The 17,352-nt window shown below is 38.8% G+C and overlaps 1 protein-coding gene across 12 annotated transcripts in view; it reads left to right on the top strand.

Annotated features, from left to right (window-relative positions):
• The window catches only part of LOC124112986 (roundabout homolog 2-like), a 519,019-nt gene that overhangs the window by 380,866 nt on the left and 120,801 nt on the right, over nt 1-17,352 (top strand). The gene's annotated exons all lie outside the window — the stretch shown is intronic.

The following is a 17,352-nucleotide window of genomic DNA, read 5'->3' as shown; positions in this document are numbered from 1 at the left end:
TGCTGTTACTCCTGCAGGACCTGTTGCCATTGTGCTGTTACTCCTGCAGGAGCTGTTGTCATGGTGCATTTACTCCTGCAGGAGCTGTTGTTATGGTGCTGTTACTCCTGCAGGAGCTGTTGCAATGGTGCTGTTACTCCTGCAGAAGCTGTTGCCATGCTTCTGTTACTCCTGCAGGAGCTGTTGCCATAGTTTTGTTACTCCTGCAGGGTCTGTTGCCATGCTGCTGTTACTCCTACAGGAACTGTTGCCATGGTTTTGTTACTCCTGCAGGAGCTGTTGCCATGGTGCTGTTACACCTGCAGGAGCTGTGGACATGCTGCTGTTTCTCTTGCAGGAGCTGTTGCCATGGTTTTGTTACTCCTGCAGAAGCTGTTGCCATGGTGCTGTTACACCTGCAGGAGCTGTGGACATGCTGCTGTTTCTCTTGCATGAGCTGTTGCCATGCTGCTATGCCACTCCTGGGTCTGTAATGCAGCTAAAATCAAATCTGTTACCTCCTTGAGATGTTGCCGTGCTGCTGTTACTCCTGTAGGAGATGATGCGATGCTATTGCTAGTTCTACATTAGATGGTGCTTTGCTGTGGTTAGTACGTACTACAGTAGCTGTTGTATTGTTGTACTCCCGCAGCTCCTAATACTGATATACCTTCAATTATGATATTTTCCACTTAGGACGCTTCAAAAAAGAACCACAAGCCTATCTGATGTATGTGTTTCAAGTTAGATAGCAGAGTGCTCCAACGAATTGACCAAATTGTCAGGATAATATACACATCCAGTGTAAGAAGGATATTGATAGAGATGCAATTAAATAAATCTCCAGCTTTGTAGTGTTATTAGGGTGATACCTGTCACCGTGGCGGAGACCCTGGGTGGGTGTATACATGGTACTTGATACAATAGGGACAGGTGTCAAGTACACTGCATTTCCCACATCCTGACCTGACCACCACTCTCACCCACACCGGCCAGGGTAGCCCTGCTTCAGACATGTCACCCACGATCCAGTAGGAGTGGGAGCAGGATGCCGACATCACTGCTCCTTGGTGGCAGACGGAGGGAGATACAGTCAGCAGAATTCAGTCAGTATTAAGTGCACTGGCCAGGGCTTCTGCAGGTTATAAAAAGCCGACTAGATTTATTTGAAAACACCTGAAAAGCATATGGGAGTTATAACGGATGTGCACATGGAGGCAAGGTTGGAAAAAACAGCTTTTTGCCAATAACAACCTTTAGCTTCAGAAATTGCAAGGTGCAGAGGGTTCGAGGAAGTAAATGAGAATGATTGGCAGAATGGGTAGAAATGATGCAGTCTAAATTTACTGCTGAAACTAATTGCTTGGATGTTTTTTAATTTGCTGTAAATGGATGGAAGAAGCTAAACGTTAATTAAACTGGCTGTCCCTTGTATGGAACTCTACCGTAGTTTGTCTGCTGGGTAGTGCGCTTTAGTCCCGTGTTGATGACGATGCTAGGGGTGTGGATGCAGCTGTTGCAGTGAAGGTTATCTTCTTGGCTGGCTGGACTGGTATCAGTTCAAGTCAGTCTCTCTCTGGAGCTTATCCAGTTGTAGAAGTGATAGTTTCGGGCTCGTCCTATGATCAGAAAGTCCTATGATGTTGTTGATGATGATAATGACGACAATAATACAGTCAAATACTGTTGTGTTTAAGTTGAAGGGACCTACGTAAATGCCAATGGATCAGTGAGCCCACAAATTTAATTTTCACTTCCCTGGGGAGTATGCAACCCAATCTGCCTATAAGGTGCCAGAAGGTCAACAGTCACAATACCATCTGATCCTGCCGGGTACCCATTCACTGCTATGTAAACATATGGATATTTCTAACAAAGTCACTTGTCACTTGGCCAAGGAGACATCACATTAGCATGGGAGTCAGTGTGGGGCAGGACGGAAGCCCCAGAAACTCTTTGGAGTCAAGCTACCGAAAACAGTCATCTACTGGTTCTCTGGGGGACTTTTAACTTTGCCACAATGATAAAAATGACCCTTCACTTCTCCCTAACATCCCTGCCTTCATTCATCCTCACTCATGCTCCTGTCTTCATTCATTCAAGTCATCTGATAGGTATAAAGAGGTATTCTATCTATATCATGTTGTGTTTACAATCATGGACACAAACATTGAACACGACCCGAGTCTCCGTGTTTGGAGTATTTCCAAACATTCAGGTCAACATAATCTCCCAGATCAGTATTTCCCTAACCCTTGGTGTTTGCATTTATCTTTAAATTTATTGCAAGTCGTGACCTACAACTGATTTCTGTTGATCCAAATCTCCTTTCTGAAGGAGGCATTCTGGCTACAAGTGAAACCTAAAGGTTTTGTACCACACAAACAATGTCACCATATATCTCCCAAATTTTAATTGGCCCCCAATAAAGTAGCGTTTGACAGCTCTTTTATAAATCATTGGGTTCCCATTAACTCCCCAATGTAGTTCGTGCAACTAGTTAATTACTGCGGTTTGGTCCCCGTGTCAAATATCCCGGAACATTGTACGCCATTCGTCTCCATCGCCTGATGATCCTGTCTTGTTACACTAATCTCAGGCTCACAAACTTGGCACACCTTCTGTAAACCATTCCAAAGGTAAACGTCGTTCATGCAGTGCATTGTAGTGCTTTGACTTCACTTTGATGCGGAAAGCAAGTGCCCCATGTTTGGAGCGCCTCTCAAGTCTCTGGTGTCCGATTGATCTCGGATCTGTGATTGGAAATACGGCATTTGGTGTAGGAGAATTGCAGCTCGAGTGTTGTCCCAGCTACTCCAGGAACGCTTACATCTCAAGGTGGACATATATCATCCGATCAGTTTGGAGGATCAGCTTCGAGCTTTAAGAACCTCATAATTTCTCTTGTTCTCAACTCTCTGTGTTATTAAAGCAATGGAAAGCTAATATTTCATTCTCGGCCTTTGGTGTGGAATATCAAGAGATTTCTAGAATGCTTTGATTGTGCACCTTCAATGTCTCTTTATTCATGCTGAAAACAATCATTTGGTTGCAAGGCGGAAATACCATGCCCCCCAATATGATGAATATGAATGTGATGAAGTCATGGTACCCGAACCGCAGTTTAGTCTTGTCACCGCTGTATCAAAAAATAGGAAATCTTGAGCTTTGATCTATCAACGAGACATAACATTCTATTTAAGGGAGACCCGGAACCTGAACATTTTTTTAGACATAAATGTTTCGAGAAATGTACATGCATTTGTTTTACAAACCATGAGTGACAATATTGTTTGTGATGTAATTTATGTGTTTTCATACAGTCGTTAATAAGACAGCCTAATAAGCGATATTGTAAAACATGTGCAACGTTATCATGTGCTTGGTTTGTTACATGTAGAGTCAGCAGTTTCTGGATTGCATCAGCCTTACAACAAACTGGGCTTCTGTGTTCATAAGCAGGGAATAAAAACTGGCATTTTGACATGTCACAGAATCAGATTCATGTCACATGCTATTTGATGACAGTAACAATGTTCTGCTTGATATTATGATGCTGAGGTTAGAGTCATAGTTTCTTCTCCCATGGCAGCCTCAGGTTCATGAATAATGTTACGATGTACAAAAGATGTGTGTGTATTCATTCAGTGAATGTACAGAAATAAACAAATCACTTTGTCATGTAACAGTTTCTTTCATCTGACCCTAATGTTTAATCTTGGGCTATCATACTGAGATACAAAAGAAAAGGCTGCCATTATATAGCTTGATGACTTTAGGCCAGACTCCTTTTTGGGGGGTTACAGATTTTCCACAAAAGAATTACGGTCAGTAGGTTGGATGAAATGAATTTAAAAAAACTTCAAATATATTTTTTTGTGTTTTAAAGTTTAATATTTTTTTAACATGTTTTAATTATAGTTATTTGAAGCAATTTATATTGATAGCGGCAGTAAATTAGTTGTTGTTTTCTAACATTTTATTTATTTCTTGTCAGTGGAATAAAAAAACGATTACTTTTCATTCATTTTGTTTTTATCACATTTCATTATTTCGATTCGTGAACCAAGTTTAAAAAAAGTCTTGCCACAGTGTCAAAGCAAGCAATAATCCCATTGTGATCTGGGTACACACTAGTTTCTTCCCAGCTGAGTGGTCATTGGGACCGCACAAGATTCCTCACTGAGGATCCCGTGTTCTCAAGGTGTTACAGCTAGGCAATTATATAACAACATTCAGCGATAATCGTTCAAGGCATACAATATTTAAAAGCTGAAGGGGGCACTTATACAAGACTGATGCTAAATATTTTGACGACAGTTTTTCTGTAATAGCTTTGCAGTTGGCACTCCAAATGTGCCAACCCACATGGGTTAGAGGCTAACTAGCCTTTATAAACATTGCAGCTTAGAGAGTATATGCTATTTTATACCATACAGGTAGACTACGTTTTCAAAGAAAATGTTGAGTATTATTCCAACGAGTGATGAATGGCTTCTTCGTCTGGGATGAGGTGATGGCCAGGGGTACCTGAAGCTGGTTGCGCTGTATAAGACCACTCCCTAGACGGGTGGTGGGAGTTTGCTGGGAAATCAAGTACTTGGGAGCAAATGTTTTTGTATGGTTTTTTTCATTGTGTAGGGTGGATTTCTCGGAAATAAACGTTCAACATGTGTCTTGATTAGGTGCACAGGTGAATTGTTGTCATGTTTAGAATAAAAACTGTTTCAGTTGCGTAACTGGTAAAAAAAATTCCATCTAAAAACATCCCATATTTTTTTGGTGGGAATGCAATAGTATATAAGTAAACAAATAACTTTGAGAACAGTTGAGGGGAACATTGAGAACATCTTTGAAGGCATGTAATGTTCGGGTGATGCTTCTTGTGTCCTGGACACAAATATTGCTAATGTGGAGGAAATATGTCTGTCTTGTGATATTGTTGAACACGCACATCTGTGCGAAGGCAGTAGGAGCCTAGTTTCCTTTCCTTTGTTTTTTTTACAATTGTTGGATCATTTTTTTAAGAAGAAAATGTTTATGGCATTATTTCAGATATACATGTATACATTCCTTTCCTTCGTTTTTATTTTTTTTATACTACCTACATAATTATCTTTTTTTAATGGTACATTGATTCTTGTTCTGTCCACGATTCCTGGGTTTGATTACGAGATTTGCAAAAGTTTTGATTTTAGTTTGTCAGCAAGATCTTGGGGACAGCTTTAGAGAATTTGGTTGATAAATTATTATTGAGCATAGTTTCAGAGAGTTTTAATGACAGGTATTGAGGAATTTCAGACAGTTTTTATTCATTGGTACTGTTGACAAGCAGGGGTATACTCACTGAAGGGAACAACGGGGGCTTCTCTGTATGAAGATGGTAGACACATCTCTTGAAATCACCAGGAAAATATCAACTTTCCAACTGTACAGGCAAATCTGTTCCATGTGTTTCCGCAAGCACACACAAATCCTCTGTCTTTCAGCATATGGTCAGAGAAAAAAGGATAACTTATTGTTTATAAACATCATCTGATGCCCCTGAATGGCCTCCACTCTCATCCATCACTCGCCATGACTCAGGACTTCTGCTGCTTTTGATAATTTCCCTTTACCATCATTTTGGACGAATTTTGAATCTATCAAGTTCAGTGATGGATTATTTTCTTTCAAGCAGAATAAGTAAATAGCTAGACACACAGAGAACATTTTTCTGCCTTCAAAAACGTACAAATATTTTGAATATTTTATCAACAATTGTTTTCAAAAGCAGTCTATCACTAGCCAAAATAATCGCTTTGTGTCATGTGTTTTTTTCAACTTGACTCATTTATCAGGATTTAAATGACAAAATTGTAGCGATGCTTTTTGTTTCATCCATGGAATATGAGGCAATTATGTAAATTTATCTTACCAAAGAGAGTCTTTATGTTTGGGACAGATGAATTATCTATTGCATTTTTTTCGTGCAGATGAATATTTCTGAAGTTGATCAAAAAGAGATAGATGTATTACATACGTGTTCCTCGATCCTGGCTGTTCATGTCTGACTTTGTACTGTACGATGATCAGTAGGTTAAACGGCTTGTCTGACAATGATGAATTGACATTATGTATGACAGCTATGAAATTGTGGTTCGTTTTGAAAGGCATTTGTCAAGGAACTATGTTTTGAATACTGGTAGATCAAATGTGGCCTGATGACTTCACAGTGTTACTTTTACTTCTTCCTAGGTTCTGGGGTAGCCTTGTGGTTAATGTGTTTGCCTGTCATGTAGGTTTGGTTCCCAATTTGAATATAATGTGTGAAGCCCATTTCAAATGGGATATTGTTGGATCTTGCTAAAAGTAATGCTCGCTTGCTCTCTCTCTCACTCACTCACTCACTCACTCACTCACTCACTCACTCACTCACTCACAGGTTGAAGGACTAAAGATGTGTATCTGTACCTGTTTTCACAACCACAGCCATTGATGCTGATGAAAACAGTCCAGTGAGGCCGCAAAGTGACTCAGTTATTCCCACAAACCACAATTTATCCTCCATTTTGTCCCCGCCATCACAGATTGTTTAGGATGACAACAAGCCCCTTCTAAAGAAACACCTTGCAACAAAAACAGACACAGAGGGTCCACATTGAAATTCCCCTCAATTACAAAGTAAAAGTTAAACCAATATTTGAATGCATACCTTCTCACACACAATAAAGGGAATCTACTGGCTTGAGTCAATGTTTGGTGAAACTGGTTGTAGGAGGTTTAGCACCTGTACGTTTGCTCCAGCATAGACGTATGCATAACTATCGGCAGTCCACACAACTCTGGTATTGCCAGTCCACTGAAGCGAAGGTAGGGACGCGGGTTATATCAATATTTGGCGACACCGGCGACGGATTAGTGAATCCACACTTTTGGTCGTGTCTCTGAATCTCTCGAGGTGAGAAAGTTCTTTTCTTACGGACATGTTTCGATGTCGAGGATTAAGCTCAAGAAGCCCTCCTCGTCACAGAAGTGTGATACTTTGTTTAACTTTTCAACCTTTGAGCCAATGGCAGATGGTTTTTGTGTGGTGAGTAACGCGAATTAAAGTGCCACCACATCTTTGAAAAATAGTTGAGATGCAGATGAAGAGATTTCATTTGGTACTATTGTTTAATTGGTGTCGTGTTCCTCCTATGTCTCAGATAACAAGTATCATCTCCCTGACTGCTTCCCAGGCAGAGGGTGAGGTGAAATGGGGTTTAACGTTGCATTCAGGGTTATTTCACTTATATAGCGACGTGTCTGTGTGCACCCTTGTACAAGTTCGAACTAATGCCGATTTTATAGTGCTAGCCCACTGAAATATCATGACGAAGTTTAACATGGATACCCCACTCAGACACAGTATACTGACTCCGAGCTATCCAGTCCTTGTTTTAGCCCTTCAATGCCAAGAGCTAGGCAGGGTAACAACAAATACCATCTTTTAACATGTCTTGGTATGATATGGCCTGGGATCAAACCCCCAACCTGCTTCTAGCCACTAGACCAGGCATATGAGGCATGCAGGTATGTGGTGTTCCAAGGCAACCGTCCTTAATACTCTCACATACCTGGGCCTGTGGGTAGATGAGTGAGTGAGTGAGTTGCAGCAATATTGAAGCAATATCATATATTAGAGACATCAAGGATCTCATTTGAACCCAAACCTTTTCCAAAAACACTGAACCCCTTTTCCCAAGAATCCCCATGCCCATTATGGGTTTATTGCCCTGTTACTGCATCCCTTTATTCTGGAACCCCGGGATATATTCCATCTGTATTATCTGATGAGGTTTCAATTATTCATACCGCATACCTCCCTTTATTATCTGATTTGGGAATATTTTTTCTTTGATGTAAAATTTCAAACAATGTCACAATGTTCGTATCACAAAACAAATCAAAAACAGTTAGAGTCTTTTTGCCTTTCCTTCTAAAGGTATAATTTTCAAGGGATCTGATTTGCCCTGGGCAAGACTGTCACAGCTTCTCCATTCAATGTGAGACACAGTTAGGTTTTGCTGTGTGAAGGCCCTGACATTAGACTTTATTGTCCTTACTTGCATGCAGATTGCAACCTTTGAGACTTCGGTGCTAATCCCTATACATACCACTAGACTTGGGATGTTAGTGGCCATATTGAATAATCCCATAGGACTTTCCTGGCAACTACTTGTACTGCCTTCCTAATCAAGGCAGTTTAGTAGTCTCTCTCATAGGAGTGTCCCCACAGCTTCTTCCAGAGTCTTTATATCAGCCACTATATATATGTACTTCCCATGGGGTTTCCCACACAACTAGTTAATAATGTGTTGATAACCAACTATATGTATACTAATATGCTAGTTGTGTGGACAATAGCTTGTTGTCTGCAATATGGTTGTATTTCATTGATTTTTCATTTGCCTTGTTATTTGAAGGTTTGTAGTGATGGATAACTAATTCTTGCCTTTCACATCTAATATTCTTAACACAGCAAGATCTGTATTGTTGAGGGAAATAAAATTATCACTGAACTTAAACCAGTGAAAAAGTGAACTTTCTTTACTTTCTTTCTTATTCTGGGTCACATTATAAGTGGTTGCAGTTCTTTGAGGTTAGTTCTGTGTGATACTTCATGGCTGACAGTTCTGAACAAACAATATGAATATAGTGTACTAAAGCTACGTACTTAGATTGTGTGTTCATGAAGACTGCGGTATGTTTTAACATCAAGGGCTTTCAAAAAATTACAGTGCCAGTATGTGAAAGAGACCAATTTCTGACAATTTAACAAACTGATAAACATTTGATTCTTCAGACTCTATGTCTCGTTTATTTTATTGCTACTACCTTCAAAGACAGCTAAAATGTTAGGCTGATTCATCATTGACCAAATTGCTACATAGACAGTTGGTCTAGGCACTACTACCGGTGATTTAGTCTGTGCTTCGGTGAAAAAATCATTTTGAAATGCAGAAAAATGTGTTCTCTTTAAATGACCATGTGTGACTATTCAAATTCTCTTTCATATGAATTCTCACATTGAGTGAGTTTAATGATTTCTTGAAGTTTTAATGAATTGCATGGAAACGTTTTTGGTATAGGGGAGTTCTAAGGATGAAGCTATTACAGGGTCTTCTGTTTGTTTTGCATTTACAATTGTCATTTAACAAATTAAGATGATGGACAGTTTAATCTGACATCATTTGGAATTTGCACGTCACATTGTCATTCAACAAACTTTGCAGCTTGCCTTTGAATGAAGTGGGCTATTACTAGCCGGTGGAGAGCATTTTGATTTGCTGACCATGTGTTAGAGAAGGAGTTATTGTGCTTGTCCAAATAAGCATTGCTGCTCCTGGCCCCAGACTTTGTTCACGATCAAAGTCCTTTATTGATATCTCGGGTTGTCCTTTATACTCCCACCTGTCCACTCGTCTGACCAACTGACCATTGATGACAACTTGTATTGATTCCTCACCCCATCTCACATTAAGGTAATTATGTTGAATTCAGTCACATTTTTGCTGTCAAATCTTTGGAGTATTATTTATTTTTCTCAAATAAAGAAAATCTTGTGTAATCCTCAATAAAACATACGTTAAGATGAAGAAGATTATTTCTTATTTTCAGTTATACTTAAAAATTAAATGATATCATTGTATTTAAAAATCAACAACTTAACAAAACCAAAAAAATCAACCTTTCAAACTGTAAAAATATGCTTAAATCCCAAACCTTTATAATGCATGGCAAATTTGGAAAATGATTTCTTGTTAACCAGTATTTGTAGCATTTCTGGGGTCATTTGGGACAAAATGAGACTTTTTTAAGACCCATCCTTTCCTTTGAACATTGGAGTTATGTCCCCTTGTCTGGGTTATGCTGTGGCCGTGTTGAGTTAGTGGCCTCACAACAGATGCCCTACTCACAATGCTGGAGGTCTCATTTTGTTTGATGTCTCTCCTATTGTTCAGTCAGCTGTTGATAACAATGACAATTTGACAATTGGTTTGCCCGCTTTATTCACAGCGACAAGAGAGCAAGAAGCATATTAAAGAAATCGGCAATAACTCTCGCCTCCTACATTGTACAGAACCAGCAAGGCTCAAACTAATTTGTTGAAAGGTCTTGGTTTGGTTAGCCTGCATTGTGTGACCTTAAAATCTATTGTCAGGTTTGAATTTAGACCCAAATAATTACTTTTGCAGGATCACATTGGTTTAGATTTAAAGAATTATATGCTACCTAAATAATGGGTGTTTTAACGTTACATGAAAAACTGCCTTTGTGCCAGTGTGTGCTGATCCACTTGTTCAGGTCATGACATCAAGCACATGTAGCAATACCTCCAAACTGCCTTTGTGCCAGTATGTGCTGATCCACTTGTTCAGGTCATGACATCAAGTACATGTAGCAATACCTTCAAACTGCCTTTGTGCCAGTATGTGCTGATCCACTTGTTCAGGTCATGACATCAAGTACATGTAGCAATACCTTCAAACTGCCTTGTGCCAGTATGTGCTCATCCACTTGTTCAGGTCATGACATCAAGCACATGTAGCAATACCTTCAAACTGCCTTGTGCCAGTATGTGCTGATCCACTTGTTCAGGTCATGACATCAAGCACATGTAGCAATACCTTCAAACTGCCTTGTGCCAGTATGTGCTCATCCACTTGTTCAGGTCATGACATCAAGTACATGTAGCAATACCTTCAAACTGCCTTGTGCCAGTATGTGCTGATCCACTTGTTCAGGTCATGACATCAAGTACATGTAGCAATACCTTCAAACTGCCTTGTGCCAGTATGTGCTCATCCACTTGTTCAGGTCATGACATCAAGTACATGTAGCAATACCTTCAAACTGCCTTGTGCCAGTATGTGCTGATCCACTTGTTCAGGTCATGACATCAAGTACATGTAGCAATACCTTCAAACTGCCTTTGTGCCAATATGTGCTCATCCACTTGTTCAGGTCATGACATCAAGTACATGTAGCAATACCTTCAAACTGCCTTGTGCCAATATGTGCTCATCCACTTGTTCAGGTCATGACATCAAGTACATGTAGCAATACCTTCAAACTGCCTTTGTGCCAGTATGTGCTGATCCACTTGTTCAGGTCATGACATCAAGTACATGTAGCAATACCTTCAAACTGACTTTGTCTGATATGTAGTCAGTAATTTCAGTTTTGAAAAAATGTGCAGATAAATGTTGTATCTCTCAAATGGGGATTTGATGTCAACAATGTCATAGATTGTGTGTGTCATTGCACCCTAATGACACTGATTTTGATCTCACAATCTGGGACATGTAGGCCTGCATCTGATTCAAGTACTACAGACTGACGGAGCCATGGCTTCCATCCTCCTCCCGTCCCCACAAGTATGTGTGATGTCTCTTGACTGTTGATGCCAGTGAAGTAGTTCAGGAATAAACTGTTACAGTGTCCCCCAAGTTTTTAACTGGGGCATCATGTGGTTAAATAATGTAATATAAAGGCTCTGTAATGAAATAAAACATCATGACCACACGTAAGAACATTCCGACTCAGGAAAGAACCTGCCCGAATAGGTGAAATATTGAATTTCCAATGATGGAGTGAATTTCACACTAGCCCCAGGGGGCAACATTTGTTAGATAAATTGGGCAGGAATATGCCTGGAAGATAATGTACAAGTCTTTGGAAAAAGTTATCTTCTATTCCAAAAATCCTGCTCGAGGAAAAAGAGTCGCATAAAAACGTTGACTTTGAGAGAAAAAATGATTTCTGAAAAAAGATGAACAAGTGTTTTGTGTTCTGCTTGTTCTATCTGGTGATGAAACTGTCGCAGTGTTTGACAAACCTGTTTAACACTGCAGCCTATTTCTCAGTCCAGTGCCTATATTTACTTTCTTAAACAGTTTTTGGGTGAAATGTTTTGCTTTTTAGCCATTATTGTGATGAGATTTTGTTTGATGGATTTCAGAAATTGTATCCATCTTGCGTGGCAGTAATGATTCAATTCTGTGACAAGTGATTGCATTTCACAGCTACTAGGAAGAAACTATTCACTTGCTGTAATTGAAATGGAATTTGAGAAGTTCAGTTTTTTTTTGTCGTTTTTGTGATAAAAGATAAATTGAATAACTTTTGAACAAGGGATGTTTGTGAAATGAGCTGTGAGAATATAATCAGAGTGGAGTAAGTCAAATTACAGACTGGTTACTATAGATTGTTTGTTTGTTGTTTATCTGCGCACTCAGCAATATTCCATGACATCATCATGATCATGGCGTCTGTAAATAATTTAGTCTGGACCAGACAATCCAGTGATTGACATGGCTGAACCAAGTCGATGAGTCTGACCACCTGATCCTATTGGTCGCAACTTTGCTTGAAGACCAGTTCTAATCCGGATCTTCACAGGTTTATTTGCTCTTGTGAAAACAGTATACAGTAAATTCAACTATGCATCCATGTATCATTAGAAACATTTTAATTCATTATTCCATTTCCGATAATTAAATTTCTATACTTTGCTATGATTGTTCTTTGGATAAGAATAATGAAAAATATGACAAACATGATTAAAAAAGTAATCATGTACATGTTAGTTCTTGTGTTATTTTATTTTTGCAACAATAATGTTTTTGTTTTATTCAAGAGTATTGTTCCTGATGATCCTAGTTTCTTACTCCATTCCATGACTCAGTTCAGATCTGGATTTCATCTGGAGTATTTTTGAAAAATAATTCTCAATTACGTCTTGCATTTTGATTATTTTCTTTAGTGAATACTTTTATCCATTTAGCAGGGAGTGGACTCATCTTACAGATGCCATCTCTACCTTGTTGGTCATGTGCACAATGTGTCCGACCTTGGATCAAATGGTCCTAGGTTCAGATCCTATCACAGGTATATTTTGGCCGCTACAGCAGCACCAAATATGGTGCTGAGCATTTTCATATCAAATTTGAGCAAAATAAGTCCCAATACCCCACGATGTGGCCTGGGATGTGCCTTCTCTTGGTGGGGAGTATGTAGCAGGGTGTGGAGTCAGCCTGACCTTAAATGTCATATTTTTAATAGAGTTAACCACTCTGGTCATGTGGACAAGGCAAGTGTCTTGAGACACATTTTGGGTCAACGACTTGTACAATTATAAAGACAAACTCAGTAACACTCCATTCTTGGTCAAAAGATCAACACAAACATTATTGGGAAGAGGTTGTCTCTCGGCAATATAAGAAAACACATTAAATGATGGTTAGAGAGCAACAAACATCAGGATGGTTGCACATTACATGGACTGACTTGTGTATTTCCTCCTCAAACAAGGATGGTTCCACACTGATTGTCGTTCATTTCACAACTGGGCTTGTATATATCAGTCTCACTCTAAGACATTTCCACAGAGTCAAGTAGGGCTGTTGAAAAACAGGACATGTTGTTGTGTTTGTATACCTTGCCAAGGCCTGATGGAGGTTGTATAATTTATTAATAACATTTGATTAAATGATTGATACAAGCTTACCATCACTGGAGCCAGGAAGTCTCTCTTGAGGTCACTTGGCTGGTGTTTCCTTACCATTCCGTCTGGGGGCTATTCCCTGTAGATTTAGTGGTAGATTTAGGCCTGGTGTGTGTGGTCATAGCTTGTCTAAATGATTGTTTATGTTGGTTTTCATAGAAGCAAATGGTATTCGTGGGAATCCAGTGGTGTTACACTTCATTCAGTGTCAGCCAGATTGCTTGATGAAGTTGTAAGTGTCACAGTTAATTTTTGTTGTGCGAAACAAAGGCAAAATAACTTCCAAATTTAGTTTTATGGCGGCTGTGATTCATGGCTTTCTGCTGTTACTGCCGCACATCTGTATAAAGTTTGTTAGATTTTAATGGTCATTAGCGAGAAGTTTTCCCAACGACAAATGACATTTATTGGAAAATGTGTGTTATATAAAAAATATCTTCTCCATTGTATCACCTGACCTGCTTTGTCTGGGAAAACCGCAACAGAAATTGTCGTTTTATGACATCCTAGCAAACATGAAAACGATGACACATTCCCAGTTGAGAATAAATTAATATTGTTTTAATTAACTTTTCTCCATATGACTTTAATTAAGGTCCAGGAAAAGACCCTCCAGCAGATGAATTCGTTAACTAGAACAATAATAAGCTGTGGCGAAAACAACTTTTATGACTTTTTTTCATGACAATTTTTGTTAATTGTACTAGTTCCTTGTCCTGTTAAGAGAGTTTATCCCCACTGCTGATTATAAATCTCTCAGCTGTGGGGACCTAAATGTTGGATTTGAAATCAATTAATTTGAAGGCGTAATAGATCAGTGCTCCCTGACAACTTGTAATTATTTGTAGCCGATAAACGGAGATGACAAGTGCCTATATACTGTAGTAAAACCACAGAACATCATACTAACTCAATCATGCTGACATTATGGGATGTTGCCTGGCATATTTGTGAAACTTGTGGCATTTGTAACATTTCCCTGTGTTCCACAACCAGGTTTCCTATGTGTGGATGTGTTTAGCCTGGGAGTATATACATGCATACAAAGGATGTTGTTCTATGTGTAGGATTCGTTAATCCAGAACTCTGTAAACTGGACAGTGTCACTATATCAGTACTGTCCAGATTAACAAGGCTTCAATGTAAACCACCCTTTGTTGTCCTAAACCATTAATCATGATTTAATTGTTTATTTAGAAATTTAATGTTTACTTAAGTTAGTTCAGTATAAACTATCAAAGCCTTCTTCTCTTTTTCCATGAACAAATTCCAAGAGTCTTCTATGTTGATATAGGAAAGATATAAGACTATATCGGACATACCTATCAACAAACTTAATAAATATTTAAGCTCCAGCACCAGTTTGTGTTTATGTGTCTAGCCCAATCTATTGCCACCTATATAACTGTCCCTTCTTCATCTCGATGCTGCTGCCACTGTTCTCATCTTCAAACTTCAAAAAGCTCAAGACAAGATATTGCCAGGAAACCATATGAAGTGAACCAATTTTGACACCATACATTACCAATTGCCAGAAGTCTTCAACTATGTATGCCTCACATGTAATACAATATGGAAATTGGCAGTAAGTGGGTTATCCAATGCTTTAATGGGCTCCCCATGCTGGGGTGACTGTGGCGGTTCCTGAGAGGTGGTTTGGTAACGGCATCACCCATGTTGTCATTGTCTGTGTCATACCAGAAATGAGGTATTACGTCTCCTACTTATAAGTGCTACCCTCCAAATGTTCTCAGTTTGCCTGTGTAAAATATGCCATCATGTTCCTCGAGTCATATTTCAAAGTCAGTATTAAAGATGGAAATTGCTGGGATGAAGTGTCTACCAAGTGTCTACCACCAGCCATGCTTATTGAAGAGAGTATGTCAAAAAAACAACTGGTTTATAATTTTCAAGATTAAACTGATACACATTTCTACTGGTGATGGATCTTGGGTCTAATTAGAACCAGAATGTTTTTTAAGTATCAATTTGATACTTTTTCTGGTGAAAAGCTTTCCGTTCCTGTAGAAATATGAGATAATATATATATATTTTTGACTTGGTAAAGAATAAAATTACTCAAGTGAAGTGTGTATATAGCAATAAACCAGAAAATGTTTTATAAGGTTTTTTAATAACTTTTGGATATATTTTCTTTGTATAAGAATAAATATACATATGAGTATGAATTATTGAGATGAATTTATTACCAAGGAAAGTATTGCTGAACAATATAAATTGTTACTGCTTAAGTAGATATTGTTTGTTTTTAAAGTCATCAAGCTAATAAAATAGATGAGGCAGGATTCAGATCATTTGTGACACGTTCCATCTGTAAAGTATTAATAGGTCTACTTTTCAAATTGATTTTCTTGTCAATATTTAATAGTAGTTGTACTTTCTTCTGTGACTGTTTTGCATTTTGCTCACAGGAAAGGTCAAAGGAAGAAATGTTGTCAACAGAATTTTTGTATTTGAAAAGAAAATTAAGGTTTGGTGAAGAAATTTCTGAGTCAAAGATAGAGAGAAACAACTCTTAGTGGATAGAAGCTATTTAGGGATGTGGAAACATCAGCCAGTGTTGGCTTCAAAGTGAGTCATGGCACAAGATATCGTTATGATGTGTAAATAGCTCCAACAATCAGGCTGAGACTTTAACCACACACCCAGAATTAATTTTTGAAATGTGATCTGTGAATATGACTGGGCAGGGTTCTGGTAGACCTTGCCTCATTGTCAGCCATAGGTAGGTCTATTGTTACCCACAATCCATCTGTCTCTTGACCAGATGGTCCCAGTGGTCAAGTGTGTTTGGAGAGCCAGAATGATGGTGTGACCTGACCTTCATGTGTGTTTTATCTAGATTGGAGGGTAGAGATGAAATACATTTTTGAGCTGTTTGACAAAGTCGGAGCATTCTGAGCATGTACATGTTTTCATGTATTTATCGGAAGATAAATTTTTGCTTTTTAGGAGTTTGAATTATGTGTGAGAAAAGTTTCTGAAAAATGCTTTGTTATTGTCATTACTTTCAACATTCTGAGCCAGCAGATGCACTGCTCTATAGCATTGTTTGCAGTCTTCTAATATTACCGTTGGACAATTTCAAAGAATGCAATCACGTTTCCAAAATGTATATGGCTAATACAAGATAGTTTTCAATTTTCTTTGTCTGGAAAGTTAATAACAGATTGAGAAAGCAGAGACCTTTGACATCAATTTAGCTGTGAAGAGCAAGTAATGTTAAAGTCGTGTTTAATACTTGCTCAGGGGGTGGCATCACACACAAGAACAGTCTTGAACCATTAGGAACGTGTTCCCAAACAACCCTGATCACTTGCCTCTTGTCAAAGTATTGTGACACGACACACTGTTGGGGTCACTCGCGGACAATACACCCGCACTCACACCGTGCCTCAAAGACTTGATTGTCAAATACATGCATATTAGCAGAAAGGACAAAGACAATTCTTCCTAACCAGGGGGAATTAGTGCTTCTTACTGTTCAGGACTTTCCCAGATAACAATCTACTTATTTCCTGTCCATGGGCAAAACGTCTCTCCTCTGAATCTGATTAATGTGAAATAGTTCCAGCCAAACTTCCAACTTTGCTGATTTGACTGGCCTGAGTGTAGAATCTCATTTGGGCATTTGTTTCTATTCATCAACTGTCAGCTTTGTACCTCCTTATCATAGAGAGTTCTAAAAGGGTAGCAACTTATGTTAAGGTCTTGAGTGAAGAGCCATATATTAATCTCACTCCCTCCCACGTTTAATTGCGACAGTCTAACAGCTATGATTGCGAGGGAGATTTGTCACTGGAAGAAATTAAAATACTTTC

This window comes from Haliotis rufescens, unplaced genomic scaffold, assembly GCF_023055435.1.
Source record: "Haliotis rufescens isolate VD_foot unplaced genomic scaffold, xgHalRufe1.0.p SCAF_18, whole genome shotgun sequence".
NCBI lineage: Eukaryota > Metazoa > Mollusca > Gastropoda > Lepetellida > Haliotidae > Haliotis > Haliotis rufescens.
The sequence above is the reverse complement of the archived record's forward strand: the minus strand, read 5'-3'. Positions and strand labels throughout refer to the sequence as shown.